Source organism: Pongo abelii, chromosome 19 (assembly GCF_028885655.2).
Source record: "Pongo abelii isolate AG06213 chromosome 19, NHGRI_mPonAbe1-v2.0_pri, whole genome shotgun sequence".
Classification (NCBI taxonomy): domain Eukaryota; kingdom Metazoa; phylum Chordata; class Mammalia; order Primates; family Hominidae; genus Pongo; species Pongo abelii.
The window spans coordinates 93,735,588-93,759,819 of NC_072004.2; the positions used below are offsets into that span (position 1 = coordinate 93,735,588).

Genomic DNA, 24,232 nt, shown 5'->3' on the forward strand with positions numbered 1-24,232 from the left:
CTGGGATTACAGGCATGACCCACTGCGCCTGGCTGTTTGTTTTTGAGGTGGAGTCTTGCTCTGTTGCCCAGGCTGGAGTGCAGTGGCGCGATCTCAGCTCACTGCAACCTCCGCCTCCCAGGCTCAAGCAATTCTCCTGCCTCAGCCTCCCAAACAGCTGGGATTACAGGCGCCTGCCACCACACCTGGTTAATTTTTGTATTTGTAGTAGAGATGGGGTTTCACCATGTTGGCCAGGCTGGTCTCGAACTCCTGACCTCAAGTGATCCTCCTGTCTCAGCCTCCCAAAAGTTCTGGGATTACAGGCGTGAGCCACCACACCTGGCCCCATTTTTACCACTTTTAAATGTACAGTTCTGTGACATTAAGCACATTCCCATTGTTGTGCAACCATCACTATGACCTATCTCCAGAGCGCTTTCATCTTCCCAAGTAAACGTCTCTTCCCATTAAACACCAACGCCCCATTCCCCCTGCCCCCACCAATCTGCTTTCTGTCTCCACGAATCTGACCGCACTAGGGACTTCCTGTCAGCGGAGTCACACAGCATTTGTCCTCTTCTGCTGGGCTTATGGCAGTCAGCACAGCGTCCCCAGGGCTCACCCATGCTGCAGCCTGTGCCTGGGTTTCTCTCCCTTCCAGGGCTGGCTGCTCCTCCGTGTGAGTTTCTCCGTGTCGTTTCCCCACTGATCCGCAGGTGGACACCTGGGCTGCACCTTCTGGATGCAGTGAGGAGCCTAGATGTTAATCCTGGCACTGGACAGTGGTGGGCACCTGGGCACGTGATAGGACCCCCTGAGTCTCACTTTCTTCATCTACGGTGCAGGATCTGTAACGGTTCTGGTGGTTTTTTTTTTTTTATTTTTTGAGACAGTTTCTCGCTCTATCGCCCAGGCTGGAGTGCAGTGGTGTGAACTGGACTCACTGCAAGCTCTGCCTCCTGGGTTCACGCCATTCTCTTGCCTCAGCCTCCCGAGTAGCTGGGACCACAGGCGCGCACCACCACGCCCAGCTAATTTTTTTGTATTTTTAATAGAGATGGGGTTTCACTGCGTTAGCCAGGATGGTCTCGATCTCCTGACCTCGTGATCCACCTGCCTCGGCCTCCCAAAGTGCTGGGATTACAGGCATGAGCCACTGTGCCCAGCCATGGTTCTGGTGTTTAAGTGAGGTCAGGCGTCGTATTGGGTTCCAGGCCCGTGACTACTCATGGGAGGGGTGAGCTGGGCCAGTGACTCTGTCTCTCACAAGTCTGGAATTGGGGAGCAGGAGAATCCCCCACCTCGTGGGGCTGTGGTGGGGACACTTGTGTGGGATGCAGCCGGCTCAGGATAGGGGCAGCGAGGACCAGGCATGAGTGGGAGGAGCGGGGCCCTCGGGGCTCTGTAGGGTTCTCGACTTTTTCTCGCTTCTGCGGCCCCCTCCTATCTCCTTCCTTAGGGCCCCACCTGGCCTTCCGAATCCTCTCACGGGGCACATTAGATCTACCCATGCTGCCTGACTGGGAGAGCATCCTGTTCTTCCCCTCTGGAATTCCAGGTCGACAGCTGTTTTCCTACTCACATCTGGCCTCAGCATTCCCGCCAAGCCCTCCCCTTGAAGCACAAGGATGTTTTGTCCAGGATCCTGAGCCCAGGGCCTTCCAGGTGGCAGAGGGAGATTCGGATGTCCAGCGAGCTCTGGGGGTTCCCCCGTCCTGCCAGTGTGGGGACCTCCTTGCTGTAGCCAGGTCGGGCCAGCCCTAGGGGGACAGCAGGATGGTTCCAGGAAGCCTGGGCCGCTCCCCAGATCAATGCAGGGACGGACAGCCGCCAGCAGACTGGGCTGCGGCATCAGAGCTGGGGTCAAGAGGTTTCTAGCCCTCTTGCGGCTCTCAGCCCCGGGTCCCGGCTGCTTCCTGCTGGGCAGTGACCTCCCCAGTCCATTTCCCTCCCTCCTTCCTCCTCTGGCCTGAGCTCAGCTCATGGAAGGAGGCCCTGTGTGCAGGAACCTTGATCTGCACCTCTGAAGGATGTCAGGGCAGCTTTTTCTCTGGGCCTGTATGACTTAACGCAGGATTTAGGGCAGGTGGCTTCACCGCGGAGCCTCGGTTTCCTCATCTGGATGATGTGGGTGGACGACACCCAGTGCAGGATCAGTCCAGGCTTACATGAGACAGCAATATAGAAGCCTAGCTAATTGCAGCCCCCAACACACCTTAACCCCTTCCCACTCCCCAGCTCCCCATCTCTAGACCGAGGGAGCCAATTAGGCTCTCCCGCAGCAACAGGTAGTGAGATAAAAACTTCGAGGTGGAGGTAAAGAGTGAGGACTGTGCAGCAATGAGGAGTGGCCCAGATGGGTCTCCCTCCCTTCCTGTGCCACTTCTGCAGGCCCCAGTGCCTGAGGGATCCAGGGCCCTATTTGGAGAGCTCCATGGTGGAGGAGGCTGCTTCTCCTTCCTGTGGACCACTCCCTGTCCCAGGGGCTGCTGACCCTACTTCACTGCCTGGTGATGGATGAGGAGGTCATTATGAGATTAGCACACACTCCAAAGCTGGGTGGAGAAACCAAGCTGGGAGCCGAGATCTTCTCCAAATAGTTCACGCCCTGAAAAACATGAGAAGGAAGCTGGGGACGGCCTCACACTTTGAGCTTCTCCCACCTGTCAAGGCTCCCAGTCTTCCTTCCAAAGCCCTCTTCCAGCCCCTGCAGCCTCTGTCCCCACTGCTATCCCTTGTGTGGTGACCAGTCTAAAAGATGGCCCCCCAGATCCTTGTCTCTGGTATTCATGCCCTTTGGTAGCCCCTCCCACACTGAATCAGGCAGATTCACATGACTTCAGGTCTAGGGCATAAAGCATCGCCTCTTCCATCTGGTCTTTCAGCTCAGATACTCTGGGGGAAGCCAGTCACCTTTCCACGAGGAAGTTCAACTACCCCACGGAGAAGCTCATGTAAAGAGGAACTGAGGCCACCAGCCAACAGCTGCATGAATGAGCCACCTTAGAAGCGATCCTCCAGCCCCAGTCAAGCCTTCAGATGACTGCAGCTCTGACCACCATCTCACTGCAGCCTCATGAGAGACCGCAGGCCAGAACCACCCAGCCAAACCACTCTTGAATTCCTGACCCGCTGAAACTGTGAGAGGTAATAAATGATTGTTGCTTTAAATGACCAGGTTTTGGGGTGAACTGTAATGTAGCCAAAGTAACCAGAATACCTTGGGAAATTGTACCCCAACTCATTGAGAAAGGCATCCTGGTGTGTCTCCTCTCTGAAACCTCAGTCCTCTGCAGGTTGCTGTGTTAGTTTTCTATGCTGTGCGACACATTATCACGAACTTAGGAACTAAGACAACACGCACGTTTACTATATCACAATTTCTTCAGGTTAGAAGTCTGGAAACTGGCTGGGCATGGTGGCTTATGCCTGTAATGCAAGCACTTTGGGAGGCCAAAGGAGGAGGATTGCTTGAGGCCAGGAGTACAAGACCAGCCTGGGCAACATGGTGAGATTCCACTTTTACAAAAAAAAAAAAAAGAAAAGAAAAAATTAGTCGGGCATGGTGGTGTGTGCCTGCAGTTCCAGTTAGGAAGCTGAGGCCAGGGGATCACTTGAGCCTAAGAGTTCGAGGTTGCAGTGAGCAGTGATTGTGTCACTGCACTCCAGCCTGAGTGACGACAGCCTGAATGACAGAGTGAGACTCTAAAAAAGTTTTTTTTTAAAAAAAGGATAAGTCTGGAAACTGCTTTACTGCATCCTCTGTTTCAGATCTCCTCAGGTTGCAAACAAGGTGTCAGCTGGGCTAGGTTCTCATCTGGAGGCTCAACCGAGGAAGGCTCTGCTTCCAGAGCCATGCTGGTTATTGTCAGATTTCCTATTCTTGCTGCTGTGTGCCTAAGGGCCTGAGGTTTTTGCTGGCTGGAGGCTGGAGACCACCTGCAGTTCCTAGAGGCTGCCAGCACTTCCTCACCTCATGGGCTTCCTCAATGTGGCTGCCTACTCCACCAAGCCAATGAGGAGGATCTCAGTCCATTCAGCCAAGTTGGAGTCTTTTCTAATGTAGTGTAATCATGGGGGTGACGTCATCATCTTTGCCATGTTCTATTGGCTAGAAGAAGCTCCCAGGCTTTGCCTTCATGCCCAGAGGAGCTTACCCAAAGGCAAGGGTGACTGCTTGCAGTCATTTTAAGGTATGTCCACAGTTACTGATGGGGGTTTTCTTTGGCCAGAGCCTTGCTGGCTCTAAAGAGGGAGAGGGTCTCTGCCTCATGACTGGGTGCCCCATGACATGGGTTTCCTCATCTCCACCCAGTTTTCTACAGCAGTGAGAGCTAAGACTCGTTTCCCAACAATTAGGCTTTTTTTTCCCAGTTAAGATAGAGTAGTCCCATTTGAATCATGCATGTTTGTTGGTTAACATGATTCTAACCCAATTCCTACAAAATAATAACTCTGGTACCACAATTGAGCTTACTGTGTGCCAGACACCAAATTAGGTACTTAAAAAAAATTGAGATGCAATTCCATTATGTTGCCCTGGCTGGTCTTGAACTCCTGGGTTCAAGTGATTCTCCAGCCTCAGCCTCCCTAGTAGCTGGGATTACAGGTGAGTGCCACCATGCACGGCCTAATTAGGGACTTTAATTCATTATCTTATTTAAGAATCACAACAGCCTTATGAGTAGGTATTATTATTTCCAGGGAATATTCCTTCTGAGGCACAGAACACACAAGTGAAGTGTCCAAGGTCAGCTAATAGCTGTCAGCCAGGGCTTTTTGAAGCCAGTGTAAACCGCCCGAAGCAATTAGCAGGAGGTTGTATCACTGGCTCCCATGCAGAAACACAAAGGCTTAGAGCTGGGCCTCAGGCACAGTTGGATCTAGATTCACCAGTGATGTCACCTGGAAACTGTCCCTCTCCATCTCCCAGGTTGGCTTTCCTCTGCCATAGCTTCGCCCTCAGGCAGGCTCTCTCTAGCGGTAGCAGAAATGGCTGCAGCCAGCTCCAGGAAAAGGCCGGGGCTGGATGGCCTTGGCCTGGTTAGGTCTTGTCCCAACCAGGTCTGGACCAACTAGGGTGTGCATGTTCTGTTTGACCAGCCCTGAGCAGGTCAGGCCCATCGCTGAACCACATACAGCAAGACTGATGAAGGGGTGGAATCCAAGATGCTTCCACAAAGAGAAGAGAAAGTGGGTGCTGAGCAGGCAACAGCACTGGATGGCAGCCTGGGGACAGAACTAGATTCCAATCCAGTTCCATCTGACTCCAGGGTACTGCTGTCAGTCACTGTGCTGAGAAGAGTCCCGGGTGTGGCCAGGACCTGTACTGGGTGCCTAACTCACTCCCAGGCCAGTCCTTCCTGGAAGGGGGCACCATGAAGGCACAGGGCCTCTGTAGAAAATAGGACATGGGCGGAGGAACAGCTTGCTTCATTTTTTTTTTTTTTTTCAGAGATAGGATCTCACTCTGTCATCCAGGCCAGAGTGCAGTGGCATGATCATACCTCGCTGCTCCCTGGAACTCCAGGGCTCAAGTGATCCTCCCATCTCAGGTTTCCAAGTGGCTGGAACTATAGGTGCATGTCACCAAGCCTGGCTAATTTTCTTTTCTTTTCTTTTTTTTTTTTTTTTTGAGACTGAGTTTTGCTCTTGTCATCCAGGCTGGGGTGCAATGGTATGATCTCGGCTAACTGCAACCTCCACCTCTCAGGTTCAAACAATTCTCCTGCCTCAGCCTCCCAAGTAGCTGGGATTACAGGCACCCACCACCACACCCAGCTAATTATTGTATTTTTAGTAGAGATGGGTTTTCACCATGTTAGCCAGGCTGGTCTTGAACTCCTGACCTTAAGTGATCCACCTGCCTTGGCCTCCCAAAGTTCTGGGATTACAAGCATGAGCCACCATGCCCAACCTTTTTTTAGGGACAGGGTCTCACTGTGTTGCCCAGGCTGGCCTCGAACTCCTGGGCTCCAGTGATCCTCCCACGTTGACCTCCCACAATGCTGGGATTACAGCATGAGCGTGAGCCACCGTGTCCGGCCTGAGGGACAGCTTTCTCTCCATGCTAGGGAGAGTAGAGCAGCTGAGTTAAGAACGGCTTCTGTTACCAGCTTTTCCATGACCAGCAGTTATTGCTTGGGAGGATTTGGGATGCTTCTTGTTGCAGGATTTAATCCCTGCAGCAGCCCTGGTAGGAAACATCACCACCCCCATCAGGGGGGAAGCTTGAGGCTCAAAGTCCTCCAGACCCAGGAGTCATGGGTCTTAATCCCTCACTTAGAGAGGAGAGAACTGAGGGCCAGGGAGGGGAATGACCCCTGAGCTTCCTGTCCCTGTCCTGGGTACCTCTGGTCTCACCTCCAGTCTCCTCTGTTTGATTGACATTGTATTTTTAGATGGGTAATACATTCATATGGTTCAAAATTCAGTCGTGAAAAGGGTTTACTGAGAAACGTCTGTCTTTGTGATCGGCTGAATAATGGGCCCCCAAAGGTGCCCACGTCCTGATTCCTGGAACCTGTGACTATGTCACCTTATATGGCAAAAGGGACTTTGCAAATGTGATGAAGGTCAGGCTCTTGAGATGGGAGATTATCCTGGATCATCTGGGTGGGCCCTAAATGTAATCACAGGGGTCCTTCTAAGAAGTAGGTCTGAGACATCCCTGCCTGCTGACTTTGAAGGTGGAGGGAGAGTGTCTTAGCATAGGCTGCCAGAACAAAATTCCACACTGGGGGCTGAAACAACAGATGTTTATTTCTCACCATTCTGGAGGCTGGGGAGTTCAAGGTCAAGCCTGTGGCTGACTCAGTTCCCCATGAAGTTTCTCTTCTTGACTTGCAGAGTTGCCTTCTTTTTATTTTTTGTTTATTTTTTTTCAATTATTTATTTATTTATTTATTTATTTTTTTGAGACAGAGTCTTGCTCTGTTACCCAGGCTGGAATGCAGTGGTGCGATCTTGGCTCACTATAACATTTGCCTCCCTGATTCAAGCGAGTCTCCTGCCTCAGCCTCCAGAGTAGCTGGGATTACAGGCATGCGCCACCACACCTGGCTAATTTTTGTAGTTTTAGTGGAGATGGAGTTTCTCATGTTGGCCAGGCTGATCTTGAACTCCTGACCTCAAGTGACCCGCCCACCTTGGCCTCCCAAAGTGCTGGGATTATAGGACTGAGCCACCATGCCCAGGCTTTATTTTTCACTTTTTGAGACAGGGTCTCGTTCTGTTGCTTAGGCTGGAGGGCAGTGGCACAGTCACGGCTTACTGCAGCCTCCACCTCCTGGGCTCAAGCAATCCTTTTGCCTCAGCCTCTGAAGTAGCTGGGACCACAGGCACACACCAGCACACCCAGCTAATTTTCTTATTTTTTGTACAGATGAGGGTCTCACTATGTTGCCCAGGTCATTCTGGCCTCAAGACATCCTCCTGCCTCAGCCTCAAGAATTGCTGGAATTATGGACATGAGCCACCGCACCTGGCTCACAAGTCGTTTTTAAAAATGTATGTTTCCAGGCCGGGCGCAGTGGCTTACGCCTGTAATCCCAGAACTTTGGGAGGCTGAGGAGGGCGGATCACCTGAGGTCAGCCTGGCCAACGTGGTGAAACCCCATCTCTACTAAAAAAAAAAAAAAATGCAAAAATTAGCTGGGCGTGGTGGTGGGCACCTGTCATCCCAGTTACTCGGGAGGCTGAGGGAGGAGAATTGCTTAAACCCAGAGACAGAGGTTGCAGTGAGCCGAGATCGTGCCACACTGCACTCCAGCCTGGGTGACACGAGACTCCATCTCAAAAAAAAAAAAAGTATGTTTCCAAGTATATTTTATGGACATGAAAGCAAATGCATGCATATACATATACACTTTCTTCTTTCTTTCTTTTTTTTTTTTTTTTGAGATGGAGTCTCGCTCTGTTGCCCAGGCTAGAGTGCACTGATGCAATCTCGGCTCACTGCAACTTCCACCTTCCAGGTTCAAGTGATTCTCCTGCCTCAGCCTCCTGAGTGAGTAGGTAGGATTATAGGTGCATACCACCACGCCTGGCTAATTTTCATATTTTTTTAGTAGAGATGGGGTTTCACCATGTTGGCCAGGCTGGTCTCAAGCTCCTGACCTCAGGTGATCCACCTGCCTCAGCCTTCCAAAGTGCGGGGATTACAGGCATAAGCCACCACACCCCGCCAAACTTTCTTCTTTCTATCCCCCTACAAATCATAGCATGCCATATACACTCTTCCGCACCTTGATTTTTATCCCTTAATATGTCTTAGACTGTCAGACTGTCCTCTATCAGCCTTGAAAGGGCTCTTGCTCTCTCCCTTCCAGTGTTCCTTTGGACAGATGCGCCAGCAGCTATGTGCCCCATTCCTGCATTTTGCACTGTGTACCTGTCAGGGTTCTGTGCAAGGCGAATCCACCTCAGGTGGTTCAAGCCAAAAGGGATTTTAACATAAGGAATCAGAAATTCATAAAATCATTAGTAAAGATTCATGAGCTTGAGAAAAACAATCACTGGGAGAGATGGAAGGTCAAAGCTTTCTGGGGCAAGGCCATGCCTCCACCACAGTCCCTGATCCTCCCCACTCCCACACCCACAAATCAGGCACTGAGATGGCAGAATGGGAAATGCAGCCACTGTCAACCAGTGCTTCTGCTGGAACCCACTTTCATACCCATGCAGCTGCAGAAAGACAAGAGTCGGCCGGGCGCGGTGGCTCATGCCTGTAATCCCAGCACTTTGGGAGGCTGAGGCGGGCAGATCACAAGGTCAGGAGATCAAGACCATCCTGGCTAACACAGTGAAACCCCGTCTCTACTAAAAAATACAAAAAATTAGCCAGGCGTGGTGGCGGGTGCCTATAGTCCCAGCTACTCGGGAGGCTGAGGCAGGAGAATGGCGTGAACCCAGGAGGCGGAGCTTGCCATGAGCCGAGATCTCGCCACTGCACTCCAGCCTGGGCGACAGAGCGAGACTCCATCTCAAAAAAAAAAAAAAAAAGAAAAAAAAAGAACAGAGTCTGTCTTCCTTCCACTTTCCAATTCCACAAGAACGCATTGATTTGCAGAGAGAAAGTCACATCTAGAGGGAACCTGGGAAAGATTTTCTAGCTTTCCAACTGCTGCGGTCTGAATGTAACCCCCATCATTCATGAGATGAACCTCAACTCCAATGCAATAGTGTTAAGAGGTGGGTCCTTTGGGAGGTGATTAGGTCAGGAGAGCTTCTCCCTCGTGAATGGGATTAAGACCTTTATAAAGGAGGCTTTGAAGGCTGGACGTGGTGTCTCACGCCTATAATCCCAGCACTTTGGGAGGCTAAGGCTGGCAGATTACCTGAGGTCAGGAGTTCGAGACCAGCCTGGTCAACATGGCGAGACCCGTCTCTATTAAAAATACAAAAAACTAGCTGGGTGTGGTGGCATAGGCCTGTAATCTCAGCTACTCGGGAGGCTGAGGCAGGAGAATCACTTGAACCTGAGAGGCAGAGGTTGCAGTGAGCTGAGATGGCACCACTGTGCTCCAGCCTGGGTGACACAGGGCGAGACTCTGTCAAGAAAGAAAGGAAGGAAGGGAGGGAGGGAGGGAAAGGAAGGAAGGAAGGAAGGGAGGGAGGGAGGGAGGGAGGGAGGGAGGGAGGGAGGGAAAAGAAAGAAAGAGGCTTTGTAGAGTGTTCAATTCAGCTCATTTTTTGCCCTTCCATCCCTTCCGCCCTGTAAGGATGCAGTGTTCATTCTCTCCGGAGGGTGCAGCACCAAGGCACCACCTTGGAAGCAGAGAGCAGCCCTCACCAACACCAAACCTGCCAGCACCATGATCTTGGACTTCTCAGCCTCCAGAACTGTGAGAAATACATTTCTGTTCTTTGAAAATTACCCAGTCTAGGTATTTTGCTAAAGCAGCATGAATGGACCAAGACACCAACCATCTGAACAAAAGATTAATGGAGCTGATTCCACCAGCCAGCATCTTGCTGATCTTCCACACTATGGCATAAAAAGCAGCAAGAGCTTTCACCTAATACTATACAACTGTGCCCCCGCCCCCCCCCCCCCGCACACACACACACACACACACACACACCCTCTCCCCAGAATGAAAAACCTGATGTTCTGATCAGTCACTCTCAGCTGTGGGTGGTGTTCACTCCTCTTCTGGGCAGAAATCCCATGAGATTAATTAAAGTCACCCATCCCTAGGGCCCCCAGAAGCTAAGTATCATTTGCAATATAGACTTTTCCAATAGTGCCCTCTTGGAGTTGTGCAGTGTGCAACCTGGACAACACTATGTGGTGACCCTGGGTCCTATACTTTATGTAGAATAGTAAAGAAAAAAAAAAAGAGGGAAAAAAGGAAATTAGTGAACATAAACAAAAATGAACAGAATAAAGGGGAAAGGTGTATGGTGGTCCCTCACTCTGCCATAGTTTCTATTCATAACTTCCTTCTTCCACCATCTAGCCATGATCCCTCCGCCTCAGCCAGCACCTCATTTGGTCATGGTTCTACCCGCTCCTGGGGTAACCCCATCTGTATATAATACCCTCTTCCAGCCATCCCGCTGCAGGCCAGGTTGTGAGCCAAGCTTGCAATAGGAGATACCGGTGACACAGCCCCTGCCCTTGAGAGGAGGCTCAGGCAGTAACAAACACAGGCCACTGGCTGGGCATGGTGGCTCATGCCTGTAATCCCAGCACTTTGGGAGGCCAAGGCGGGCGGATCATTTGAGGTCAGGAGTTCAAGACCAGCCTAGCCAACATGGTGAAACCTCATCTCTACAAAAATACAAAAATTAGCCAGGTGTGTTGGTGCGCGCCTGTAGTCCCACCTACTTGGTAGGCTGAGGTGGAAGAATCACTTGAACCCGGGAGGTGGAGGTTGCAGTGAGCCGAGATGGCACCACTGCACTCCAACCTGGGTGACATAGCAAGACTCTGCCAAAAAAAAAAAAAAAAAAAAAAAAAAAGCTGGGGGAAGGGTGAGCGTAGAAAGTAGTTGTAGTTAAGAGACGGGGTTGGCTGGTTCAGCTTCCAAAGTCTAGATCTACTATCAGATTTGGTATCTGATAGTAAGAGCAGTGGCCAATACGGGGGTCTCCAGGCAGGGTCCTGAGCACCGCGCCAGGTTAATGCTCCTTACAGCTCTTGGGCAGGACCGACTGTTGGAGGCTTGTCCAGCAGGGACAGGAATGAGGTGACCCAGGACCCAGGCATGATGGGGCGGGGGCGCGGGGCCCTGCAGCCCAGGGGGCTCGGACGACCTCGGACCGCCGCCGCTCCACGGGCAGGAGGGGAGCCCGGGGCGGCGCGGGCGCGCATTGATCGTGGTGCAGATGCAGCCGCTGCGGCGCGGCCCCGGCCTCTCTGCGAGCCCGCGCCCGGGCCGGGCTGTCGGGAACTCGGCCCGGCTCCACTTGCTCGCGCTTACTGGAAACGTGCTCCCGAGCGGCGCAAGGCTCGGCGGCTGGAGCCCGGGGCCGCCCTTGGCCGAGGGCAGGGCCGAGCCAGGTGCCCGGGCGCCCCAGGCTGCCGCGCCCTGCTGGGCCACCCTGGGCGCGTGCCACCCCCGGGGACCCGTCCCGTCGTGAGGGCGCCCAGGGCCTCCCAGCGCCGCTCTCCCCAGGGTGAGCGGGAGGAGGGAGGGAGCTGGGGGCAGCCCGGGGAAGCCGTGGGGCGGGCTTTCAGCAGCTGCGAGGCGAACCCGCCTCCCTTCCCGGTATTCTCGCGGCCACCCGGTGGAAGGTGGCGCCACGCCAGGGCCAGGCGGAGGCGGGGAGCCAAGCCCGCAGCCACGCCCTGCCCAGGGCGCAGGTGGGCTCGGCTGGAGGAGGTGCTGGGGGTGGGTGTGTCTGCTGACACGGGAAGAGCCGCCTGCCAGCTGCCCCAGTCACAAAAATGTTTATTGAGCACCTACTAGGCAAGGTGCGGCCACTGCAGTGGGGGTGGGGGCACTTTTCTCCCCGAGCGTGTATATTTATTTATTTATAAACCATAGGAACTTTATTACTGGGTTTATATATTATGTATCCATAGAAGTTGAGATTTAAAGAGGATGAATTAAAAAATAGAAACAGAGGAGTTGTTTTCCTTTCCGTATGCCAGTAAGTTGTCTTACACATGTCCCACTTTGGAGACCTGGGTTTAGTGGCTGCATCCTGCTGGGCGCCCCCCTCCCCAGAGCTGGAGACAAAACCTCCACCCGCCCCCTGGTTCACGTCATCCTGCCTCATGAGGTCCAGGGCTGAGCTGTTTTCAGGGCCCTGGTCTCGGCTTCACAGCCTGCAGTGGAGCGTAGTCTGTAGTGCAGACTAGCGTAAGTGAGGATGCCTTGAGATCTGGGTTCAAATCATGCGTCTGCTGCTCCCTGGCCCAGTGACCTCCCACCTCTCTGAGCCTCAGTTTCTTCTTCTGTAAAATAAAGGGAGTGGCATCTCCCTCTTGCCTGGAGGTGGGCCTGGGGGCTGCAGGCTGCCCTCCTGATCTGCTCTGCTGCCAGATGGGCACAGATAGGCCGGGGGATGACAGCCCTGAGTGAACCCAGAAGGCAAAGTGGTTAGGAACACACCCCAGAGGCCAGGCAGGGTCCTGCAGTGTCCTGCAGATTCAGAGAAAGAACCCATTTATCCTGGGGTCTGGCAGAGATTATGGTTCCGGTAAAGGGTGGTCATTAGTAAAGTCCGTGTCATGCAGCCGAGGGCCTGTGGGATAGGTGGGGTTCAAGGAGGGGTTAGTGGGAGAGGAGAGTGAGGAATCAGAGTTGGTCAGTCAGACAGTCAGTCAACAAACACAAACTGAGCATCGCCTCTGTGCCAGGCATGGTTTTAGGCTGTGGATAACCAAGGAGCTTGCTCAGCAGCCTGGGGTTCTTTGCAGCCCAGGGTGTCCCTGTCGGGAGTGGGCACTGTGTCTCTGAGGAGCAGTGGAGTCACCTGCAGCCCAAGGCGGGGAGACCCTCAGGAGTGTGGGGGAGGCCACCCCCTGAGGTGTGGTCCCCCCTGGGTAGAGAGTGACTCAGGCCCCGCCCAGCCTCCCCACTGCCTGGGTTTGGTTTGTTTAAGAACAAATTAGTCACAGAGCAGGCAGCTTTCCCGAAAATAAAATGAGAATCCCCAGGAAACAGGGAAAATGGAAGGCGGGCGGTGAGTCAGCACGTGCTGCCCCCGGGGGCTCCAGTTTCCAAAAGGGCCTCCTGCACTGCTCCTCCCCCTCCTCCTCCTGGGTCTCTCTCTTTCTCTTTTACTTTTCCTCTGGTCCCCTGTTGACTTTTTCCCTCACCGAACTCACTGAATCTCAGTCCTCACACACGCGCACCCACTCACTTCCTGCCCTTTATCGTTTCCCTCCCTGCATCTGTCCATCTGTCCAGCCTCCATCTGTGCACCCACTGGCTCCTTTGGTGTTTACAGAGCACCTACCAAGTCCAGGCACTGTGCACCACGGGAGGGAGTGGGGAGGCAGAGGAGGCCGAGGTCTCTCCTCCCAGAGCCCTTTCTTGTTGGAAAAGGAGACTTGTGCCGGGAGGTGGTCAGCCACGGCCACGCCTGGGTCCCCTTCCCCAGCCCCTGCTCCTCTGGTTGGTCCCACCGGATGGACAGAGCTGGGCCCCCAACAGAGAACGATGCTTGAGGATCCCATTCCAAGCCAACGCTGTCTCTGCCTCCCTCCCAGCTCAGACCGCAAGGACTGCACGCTGAGGGCGAGTGCGTGGTGGAGCCGGAGCTTCGGGGCAGTGTTTCTCACCCAGCCATGCCTCCCATGCCCAGAACCGGGTGTCAAGGGGAGTGGAGCTGCGGGCTGTTTTGAATTTGAGGGACAAGCTTGTTTGTCCCTTGTTCCCTGCCTCCCCATTCCAAGCCTCCTGTGGCAGAAGGAGGCCAGGCCATATCTTTCGGGAAGATTCTGGGCGTGCCTGCTTCACCCCAACAGCTCAAGGTCAGGGGAGGGGCTCCAGGCCGCAGGGGGGACAGCAAGGGGAAGCCACTCAGGCCCCTTCCCATCTGGACAAGTCCCTGAGTGCCAGGGCCCTTTGATTCTCTCCTGTCTCCCTCCTCCCCCATCTCCCAGCTAGAATCCAGGCTCTCCCACCACCCTTTGGGACCCCTGGGGCCGCTCACTTTCCAGACCCCTCTAATTCGGGCACTGGCCCCTCAGGAGCCGGGGAGGTGGCCCTGTGCCTGGGTCATGGGGCTGGGCTGGGGTCTCCTGCCTCTCGGGTCACTCTCCAATCTCTGTCTGCAGCTCTCGATGAATAATTTAGTTGTTCGAATTACAGGAAAGAGCTATTTAGCTTCCCTTCCCAAATCGTTAAGAGCTGATACGAGACGTCTTGGTTCCTTCTAAGGAAAGTCCCTTTCCCAGTGAAACTGAGCCTTGTGGGCGGGGATTTCTCCCCCTCCAACTCCCCCACCAATCATTAACCAATATCCGACAGTAATAGGGTTTTTTTTTTTTTAAGCTCAGCTATATATATTTTAAAGTATATGTCAGTTCTTGGGAGCAGGGAAGTATAACTGATCTGAAGGGTGGGGTGGGGGTTCTGCTCTGGAAAGAGCCTTGGGTGAGCTAATGGTGACCCCAAGACATACTTGCAGGTCCCTGGAGGGGATTTAAGATATAGGAAGTAGCACTTCGCAAGCCTGAGAGGAAGAAGCATGGGGTGTAAAACTGTCCAGGTGGTTCAAGAGTGCATGTGCGTGTGTGCATGTGAGTGTGCATGTGTGTGTGTGAGAAGGTGAATATGCACACATATGCATGTGCATGAGGGTGCACACGTGTATGCACAGATGTACACGCATACATGTGCGATTGTGCATGTGTGCGCTGTGCATGTACATATGTGCGTATGTGTGCATGTGTGCACGTGTGTGAGTGTGTACGTGTTTATAGGAGCATGACTGCCTGAGCGGCATGGCTGGAATGTGTGGACCGGGACCAGGTGTGGGTTTGCAGTGCAGGGACAGCGCTTCTTGTTTTCAGAGCTGGGAGAGTTGGGGTGGGGAATCTGGGTAGGGCTGGCCTCCCAGTCAGGTGACTTGCAGGCAGGGAGGGGAGGGGCTTTAGGAAGTTCAGAGAGTGGGAGGGAGGAACAGGGAAGGGCAAGGGTGGGGACCTTGGCTGGAAGGTTCAATGCAGTGAGGCGACATCCAGGACTTGAGCACTCTGGATCCTAGACCCGGGGCTGGCTGGGAGGTGGGGCTCCCCTCGGTGAAGGGGCCAGGTGGGTGTGTGGGCCGGGAGTTAGCTGTGGCTGCCAGAGGAGGGGGCTGGAGACGAGGCCGCCAGCCTCAGCCTGGCTGAAGAGGACCTCCCAGCACCAGGCCAGGGGAAGGTGGACAGGTAGGGAGAGAAAAAGGAGGGAAGGAATGAGGACTGAGTTAGCAGGTCCCACACTTTGCAGCTGTGGTGAGGAGGAGAGAGGGAAGAAAGGGGACCCTCTGCAGTCCTGGCTGGCAGGAGGCTTGGCCTGTGCTCTGGCAAGCATGCCCTGCCCTGCTGGACTAACTGGAGGAGTCTGTTCTCTGTGTGCCCGGCAGAGGGATAGACACGCATTTCCCATGGCGCCACCCACCCCAGAACCACTTAGCCTGCAGCCTCCCCCTGATTCCCTGACTTCCCACCTGAGCAAGCCCCACTGGCCTCCCGCATCCACTCAGGTGCCCTCCGTGTGTTGTCTTCCAGACAGGGGCACCCAACACAGGTGCAAGCAGTGCGTGTTAGGGCCGGAAAGGAGGACAGTGGAGGCTGCTCCCAGCCTCCTTTTTCTTCCATGCTCCCACCATGGAGCACCTCCACCCCCCTCTGAAACTCCACCCCAATTCTGGGGAGTGTGGAGATGACTGAGGAAGTGGGGATATTTCCAGAGCCACTCCAGCTGGTCCCAGATGCATCAGAAGGTGACCCTGGGAGGCCAGTCCTTAGGCAGCTGCCTAAGGACCTGACACTGGAAGGGAACTCAGAGACAAATGAGGGGCAGACCAGCCCCAGCCCCGGGTTTGCAGATCTGTGCAGTGAGGGAAGGGCCGGGAAGGAAAAACCGACCCCTGGAATCTATCTCAGAGAAGAATCCGTCCAGGTAGAGAGGGACCCCAGCCCGACCGCCACCCTTACCCAGGGGAGAAGCCTAGCAGCTCCCTCTGGGTTGGGTGTGCATGTGTCATCCCACCAAAGTGTGCTGGGATTGGGATGGGCACCACCTTCCCCCAGAGAGATCACCTGGGCAGCCCCGTAAGTGTCCGGGGGTCCCCTGAGAGCCTTCTACGGTCCTAGCCTCCCACAGGAGCCCCAACAATGCTCTCTGGCTCCTCATCCTCCTTGGTGGCAGCTCCTCGTCCCACCAGAGGGCCACGTGGGTCCCAGCTGTGACCTCAGCACCCCTCAGCCAGCTGTGGGCCCGCCCCAGACTCCCCAGGGGGCCGCCCTCAATCTGCTGTGTCAGCATCACCCTCTCTGCTCTCTTCACGGAAGAGAGGTGGAGGGAGGACCCCACGGGCCTAGCTGGTGGCAGGAGGTGGGGATGTAGTGGGGGAGTGTGTGGGGGGGTTAGAGTTAGGACAGCAGCCCCTCCCCAAACCCCGAGCCCTGAGCCCCAAGCCTGTCTTGGCTCCATGGGGCAAGGGAGGGGTAGTCAAGCCCCACAGAAGAGAGGCATCCCCCAGTTTCCATGGAGAAGGATCAGGGTATCCTAATTTGAAGGCTTCCATGCTGTCTGCTGCTCCCTGCGGATACACAGATGGGGCGCTCTCTGTTCCTCCCTAGTCCCTCCTCTCCTCCTGCTTGCCCGGGAGGCTTAGGCAGGAGGGCAGCTGGATGGTGGCCACTGGACAGAGCCCACCCCCCGCCCCTTGACCTCTGCCCTCTCCTGGGTGGGAATGGCAGGGCCCTCTTTGGTGTCAGGAGCTGGTGGCCTCTATCCCACCTGCTACCAACACCTGCCTTCCCTTCTCTGCTCCAGCTGCAGTCGGCTTCTGCCAATGCCCAGAACCTTGTAGTCTTTTGCCCGCTGGGTTTTGCATGTGCTTCCCCTAGGCCAGAGGGCAGCAAACTTTCTCTGAAAAGGGCCAGGTAGTAAATATTTCAGCCTCTGCTTAGTGAGAAAGCAGCCACAGACCACTCACAAACAAGTGAGTACGGCTGTGTTCCAACACAACTGCATATGCACACTGCAACTTGAATTCCGTGTGATTTTCACATCATGAAATATGCTTTTTTCTTTTGCTTGGTTTTTCAACCACTTAAAAATGTAAAAACCAGCCAGGCACAGTGGTTTACGTCTGTAATCCCATCACTTTGGGAGGCCAAGGCGGGAGGATCACTTGAGCCCAGGAGTTCAAGACCAGCCTGGGAAACACAGTGGGATTCCGTCTTTACAAAAAATGAAGAAATTAGTCAGTCATGGTGGTGCACACCTGTGGTCCCAGCTAGTCAAGGAGGCTGAGGCAAGAGGACCCCTTGAGCCCAGGAGGTCAAAAGGCAGCAGTGAGCCATGATCACACCACTGCGCTCCAGCCTGGGCAACAAAGCAGGAAACTGTCTCAAAAAAATAATTAAAATTAAAATTAAAATTAAAACATGTAGGCCGGGTGCAGTGGCTCACACCTGTAATCCCAGCACTTTGGGAGGCCGGGATGGGCAGATCACTTGAGGCCAGGAGTTCAAGACCAGCCTGGCCAACATAGTAAAACCCTGTCTCTACTAAAAATACAAAAAAAATTAGCCAGATGTGGTGGCACATGCCTATAGTCCCAGCTAGTTGGGAGACTGAGGCAGGAGAATTGCTTGAACCCAGAGGCAGAGGTTGCAGTGAGCTGAGATCGCACCACTGCACTCCAGCCTGGGCAACAGAGTGAGACCCTGTCTCAAAAAAAAAAAAAAGAAAAGAAAAGAAACTAAAACGTGTAAAAGCCATTTTTTTTTTTGAGATGGAATCTTGCTCTGTTACCCAGCCTCCTGCCTGTTGTTGCTCTCCTGCCTCAGCCTCAGCCTCCCGAGTAGCTGGGATTACAGGTGCGCACCACCATGCTGGGCTAATTTTCGTATTTTTGAGTAGAGACAGGGTTTCACCATGTTGGCCAGGCTGGTTTTGAACTCCTGACCTCATGATCCACCCACCTCGGCCTCCCAAAGTGCTGGGATTACAGGTGTAAGCCACCGTGCCCAGCCTGTAAAAACCATTTTTTGTGGGCTGAACAAAAACAGGCAGCACGTTGGATTTAGCCTGGGGGCAGTGGTGGAGGTTTGCTGACCCCTGTGCTAGGCTGCTCCGTTGGGGAACTCTCTCAATATTCAGCGGAAGCCTCCCTTACCGGACCAGGTGAGATGGCCCATAAGACCTGTACTGCCTGTCTTCTGGCAGGCCACCTAGCACCCTAGGTGCTCAACAACAGTTTGTTTTGTTTCGAGACAGGGTCTCACTCCGTCACCCAGGCTGGAGTGCCATGGTACAACCACATCTTACTGCAGCCTTGACCTCCCAGGCCCAAGCAATCCTCCTGCCCTAGCCTCCCGAGTAGCTGGGACCACAGGCAGGCACCACCACACCTGGCAAATTTTTTGTATTTTCTTTTTTTTTTTCTGAGATGGTGTCTTGCTCTGTCACCCAGGCTGGAGTGCAGTGGCATGATCTCGGCTCACTGCAACCTCCGCCTCCCAGTTTCAAGCAGTTCTCCTGCCTCAGCCTCCCAAATAGCTAGGATTACAGGCACGAGCCACCATGCCTAGCTAATTTTTGTATTTTTAGTAGAGACGGGGTTTCACCATGTTGGTCTGGTTGGTCTCAAACTCCTGACCTCAAGTGATCCACCCGCCTCAGCCTCCCAAAATGCTGGGATTACAGGCGTGAGCCACTGCGCTCAGCCCTTATTTTTTCTATTTTTTATAGAGATGAGATCTCACTTGTTGCTCAGGGTGGTCTCGAACTCCTGGGCTCAAGCAATCCTCCTGCCTCAGCCTCCCAAAGTTCTGGGATTGCAGGTGTGAGCCACTGCACCTGGCCTACTAGTTTGTTGATTAAAGGTGCTTCCTATACATTGTCTCCTTTGATCTTCACAATGTCTGAGCAAAGCATAGCAATTATCCCCACCCCACTGTTTTCTGGTTTTTTTTTTTTTTTGAGACAGAGTCTCCCTCTGTTGCCCAGGCTGGAGTGCAGTGGCACCATCTCAGCTCACTGCAACCTCCGCCTCCCGGGTTCAAGCAAATCTCCTGCCTGAGCCTCCCGAGTAGCTGGGAGTACAGGCGTGCACCACCACACCCAGCTAATTTTTCTGTTTTTAGTAGAAACGGGGTTTCGCTGTGTTGGCCAGGCTGGTCTCGAACTCCTAGCCTCAGGTGACCTATCCACCTTGGCCTCCCAAAGTGCTGGGATTACAGGCGTGAGCCCCCATGCCCGGCCTATTATTCCCATTTATTCCCATTTTATTTATTTATTTATTTATTTATTTATATTTATTTATTTGGAGATGGAGTCTTGCTCTGTCGCCCAGGCTGGAGTGCAGTGTCGCCATTTCAGCTCACTGTAAGCTCCGCCTCCTGGGTTCAAGTGATTCTCCTGCCTCAGCCTCCAAAGTAGCTGGGACTATAGGCGCCTGCCACCACACCCGGCTAATTTTTTGTATATTTTTTTAGTAGAGACGGGGTTTCACCATGTTAGCCAGGATGGTCTCGATCTCCTGACTTTGTGATCCGCCAGCCTGGGTCTCCCAAAGTGCTGGGATTACAGGCATGAGCCACCGCACCTGGCCTATTATCCCCATTTTATAGACGAGGTAGTTGAAGTCTAGAGAGGTTAAGTAACGTGTCCAATGTCACCCTGCTGGCTGAGGCAGAGGCACAAAGGGAGCCCGTACACTGTTTTCCGGGCAGCTGGGAGCCTGGCCTCTGTCCACCGGTACAGGGCTTTAGGGGATGAGACTGGGCTGCTCCAGGGGTCCAGGGAGCCCAGCCTGCCTCCATCCCTGGTCTCAGGCTTGTTCGGGAACTGACGGAGGCGCTCCTTGACCTCCATCCACCGGAAGGCCCCTTCCCTTCTGTGGAGCAGCATTCTTTACGAGTCATTTCTAGGACTGGGCTTATGACTCCTGGTCTTCAGGGCTTGAGTCCTGCCTTCTCAGTCATCCCAGGTCAGGGCTAGAGTCAGTGACTCTGATTCTGTAGTCCCTAGCCCACCCTTCCTGAGCCTTCCTTCGGAGCCATCACTTAACCCAGCTGGGGCCAGTAACTGCTGTCTCCCCTGCCCCACCCCCAGCTGTGGACATGTCCCCACGGCCTCGGCCTCTTCTCAGCCCTGCTGCACTCAGCCTCCAGCCAGACCATCTCTGCCAGGCCTTCATCTCCCCATGCGTCAGAGGAGGATGACTGCCCGGCACCCTCCCACTCCCAGCGTCAGCCTGGGAATTGGGGCGTGCTCCTGGGCTGCGCCCGATGTACACGGTGTGCAGCTGTGGGCTCCCTCCCAATCACGGGGTATCTCAGGAGGTTTCTGAGGTGGGGGATGGGGGTGGCCCTCTCCTTTGGACTTGAGGCAGTGGCCCCAGGACCAGCAGGGTCACTCGGCTCAGCACTCCCTTCCAGCTCTTTCCCACAGAACATCCTGGCTTCAGGGATTCCCATCACCGCGGCCAGAGTTCATCGGAAGTCCCCCTCCCTCATCCCCTGGAGGGAGGAGAGAGACCAGGGTCATCGGGCTGAGCCGGAGGAAAAGGCTGGGGTTCTGGGGAGGGGAGCCTGGGTGCGGCAGGGTCCAGGGACAGTTGGCATATGGGGGTAGGTGCAAGTGTAGAATTCCACATAGGGCCTCACAGCTTTGGGGGCCATGAGATGACAACGTCACCAACATCAGTGATCATCACCTCCCATCCAGAGGCCGAAGAAGCAGGGCCCTGCCACAGGCAGCCAGGCTGGCTCTGCTGGGGGAACAGGCAGAAGAATTACAAGGAACCAGATGCGGTTCTTTTTTTTTTTTTTTGAGATGAAGTCTTGCTCTTGTTGCCCAGGCTGGAGTGTAATGGCACATGATCTTGGCTCACTGCAACCTCTGACTCCCTCTGACTCCCGGGTTCAAGCGATTCTCCTGCCTCCGCCTCCCGAGTAGCTGGGATTACAGGCACCCGCCACCATGCCCAGCTAATTTTTGTATTTTTGGTAGAGACGGGGTTCGCCATGTTGGCCAGGCTGGTCTCGAACTCCTGACCTCATGATCTGCCTGCCTCGACCTCCTAAAGTGCTGGGATTACAGGCATGAGCCACCGCGCCCGGCTCCAGATGTTGTTCTTTAGAAGAGGCCCCAAAGCCCTCTTCTCTTTCTTCTCTCTCCTTCCTGTGACTGCAGCTGAACTGCCCAGGGTCTCCAGCCAGAGAGAGCCAATGTGGCCATGCTGGCCCCTCCTGAAGGCCTCACTCTATGGGCAAAAGCAGCCCTTTGGTATCAGTCATATGCAGAGCCACCTGCCAGCTGTCACTAGGAGGATGGGGACATGTTTCCTAGGCTGGGGGCAGGGGCAGTGCTGAACACCTGCAGAGCAAGTAGGAAGGAAAGAGGGAGAGTGGAAGGAAGGAAGGAAGGAAGGAAGGGTGGGAGGGAGGGAGGGAGGAAGGAAAGGAGGGAGGGGAGGGAGAGAAACGGCAGGAGAGAGGGAGGAAGGATGGATAGAAGGGTAGAGGGGGGAAGGAATACAATAAGGGAGAAAGGAGAGAGGAAGGAAGGAGGAAGTGGGATAGGAGGGAAGGGGAGAGGAGGGACAGACCCCCACTTTGTGAGGGGAAGCCGGGCTGAGAAGCGCTGCTTGTGTATTTGCTTATTTCTTTGCTCTCCGGTGGAATTTCTCTGTCGTCCTCCCACGTGCACTTATCTCTCTCCTTGCCATCTCCCTGGCCGTGGCCCCAGATCCAGCTGGGATTGGCAGCCCTGTGCCCACAGGCCCAGTTGCCTTGGCAACACCCCTTTGTTAGGCACCAGCATCTGAAAATGTCAAACTGTTTCCAGTGGGTCAGACCTGCCTCCCTCCCTTTTTTCCCCTTCTCCTTTTTCAGTTCCAGTCGCCACTGCCCAAGTTGCAAACTTCCTCTGTCTCCATGGGGATGGAGGAGGGCTGTCTCTCTTTTTCCGTCCCAAACATCTGTCTCTATAAACAGTTGTGTGTGCGGCACCTCCTCCTTCTGGGCCCAGGCTTGGGGAGGAAGTGCTTTGTTGATCTGGAGGGGGTCGGTTTCCTTGCTCCTCTCTCGGGGCTGGCCCCGGTGCTGGACGGCTGCAGCCCTGGACTCCGGGAGCTCCAGGCATGTGGCCAGTACTCACAGCTCCTCTGGGGCCAGTGTCTGGAGAGAAGGGCAGAGGTTCTGCTCAGTCATCTGGTAGACCTCAGCTTTGCTTTGCTTGCTAGGTTGCCTTAGAGAGGTTACTGGAAGTCTCTGATACCTCTCTGTGCGGCGGGGATTTGTTGAATGGGTACTGAGATGATCTACGCAGAGTGTCAGGAGCAATTCCTGGGTCCTTGCATCAGAACACTCTTGTAGTTCACGCTGCCAGTGATTCCGCATCCTACAGTGAAGATGCCGTGATCATACTATGATGATCAGCCCCCTTTGGGAGAATGTTCAGACGCAGAGAGGTTAATTGGCCCAGGGCTTACAGGGACTTGGTGGCAGAGACAAGATTCCACCCCAGGAGGCAAGCCCAGACATTTTCCAATCCACTGGGACCTCTATCAGAACCCTGGGCCCTCAGTTTGCAAACTGAAAAGCTTACATTCAGTGACCTCCTTCCCAGCTTGAATCTTCTTTGATTTATTTCAGGGAAGAGGGTGGGGCGAGCTAAGAAGCTAGAAGGGTTTTGCTGTGAGCCAAGGACGGGAATGCACGATGTACGAGCGAGGAGTCAGGGACGGGGACTCCGATGGCCGATGACTCAGACCTGCTTTGCCTGGCTGGGGGAACTGGGCCACGGGAAGAACACAGGACTGGCCCCGGCCCAGGCCCAACCCCCGCTTGGCCATGGCGGAGAGCCTGCCCTAGGCCCACCTGGCCGAAGCACCAACATCATTCCAGGGGCCTCACCCTGCCTAACTCCCAAGTCCATGTCCAACACCTTTTCCTGTGTCCACAGTCCTCATGCGGTTCAAAGACGTAGATCCATTACTGTTTCCAGAGGATCAAAGAAGCTACCTAATTAACAACCAAGTTAATGTGCAAGTTAGAGCTTTGGCGTTGGAGCAGGAAGAACTGGATTTGAATCCAGCTCTACTAATTAGTGGCTGACTTGGGTGGGTTAATCTCTCTGACACTTGGTTATATCATCTGTGAAATGGGTGGCAGGGTAACAGGACCCACTGGAGGTGATGCCTAAAAGTGCTTGGGGTTTTGCATGGCGAGTAGCTTCAGAAACAAGGAAAGTATCACTGTTGTGATTATTCAGTTGGCTCAGGCAGGTGGAGGCTGTGCTTCCACATCCCACAGGGCCCTGTGCCCCCAGAGAGCAGGACACGTAGGAATTTGCCATCTCAGTGCAGTGCACAAAGACAGAAGCAAGGGCAGCAGGGGCAGTCAGGCTGCCGGGGCAAGGGGCAAGCTTCTGTCCGAAGCAGAAACACTGGCTGGGCCTTCTTTGGTCCAGCAAACCTGGACCTTGGCAGGAAAATGGGTATAACAATGACCTCATCTGGCGTTTGCGGGAACCCACGATGGGTGCAGACCCTCAGAGGCGCATGGGGTGTGACTCTCCCTCTACCTCTACCCAGACCCCAACAATGGGCGAGGGTGGCAGGTTTTCTGGGTGGGGGATAGGAAGCCAGCATCTGAGAACCTGCCCCTGGGTGGCAGGAGGCTAGGCCACGTGAAAGCCGAGGCTCCAAGCCCACTGTGCCGGTTCCATTGTCCCATCAGACTCGACTTACAAATCACAAGTTTCAATTTGAAATTCAATTTCAAATTTTTTTTTTTCCAGATGGAGTCTTGCTCTGTCACCCAGGCTGGAGTACAGTGGCATGATTTCAGCTCACTGCAACCTCCGCTTCCCAGGTTCAAGTGCTTCTCCTGCCTCAGCCTCCCGAGTAGCTGGGATTACAGGTACCTGCCACCATGCCCGTCTAGTTTTTGTATTTTTAGTAGAGAGGGGGTTTCACCATGTTGGCCAGGCTGGTCTTGAATTCCTGACCTCAGGTGATCCACCCACCTTGGCCTCCCAAAGCGCTGGTATTACAGGCATGAGCCACCACGCCTGGCCATATTTTTCTTTCTCTTTTTTTATCTTTGAGATGG

General features: G+C 54.1%; 1 long non-coding RNA gene across 2 annotated transcripts; it reads left to right on the plus strand.

Annotated features, from left to right (window-relative positions):
• Positions 1-462: 462 nt before the first annotated feature.
• Positions 463-23,360, plus strand: LOC129051464 (uncharacterized). 2 transcript variants are annotated; one of them, XR_008515749.2, is made up of 4 exons: positions 463-844; positions 2,868-3,129; positions 9,705-9,827; positions 22,772-23,360. It is a non-coding gene; the product is annotated as an uncharacterized LOC129051464 (long non-coding RNA). The 2 variants fall into 2 exon arrangements; XR_008515750.2 differs by having other exon boundaries at positions 469-661.
• The last annotated feature ends 872 nt before the right edge of the window (positions 23,361-24,232 follow it).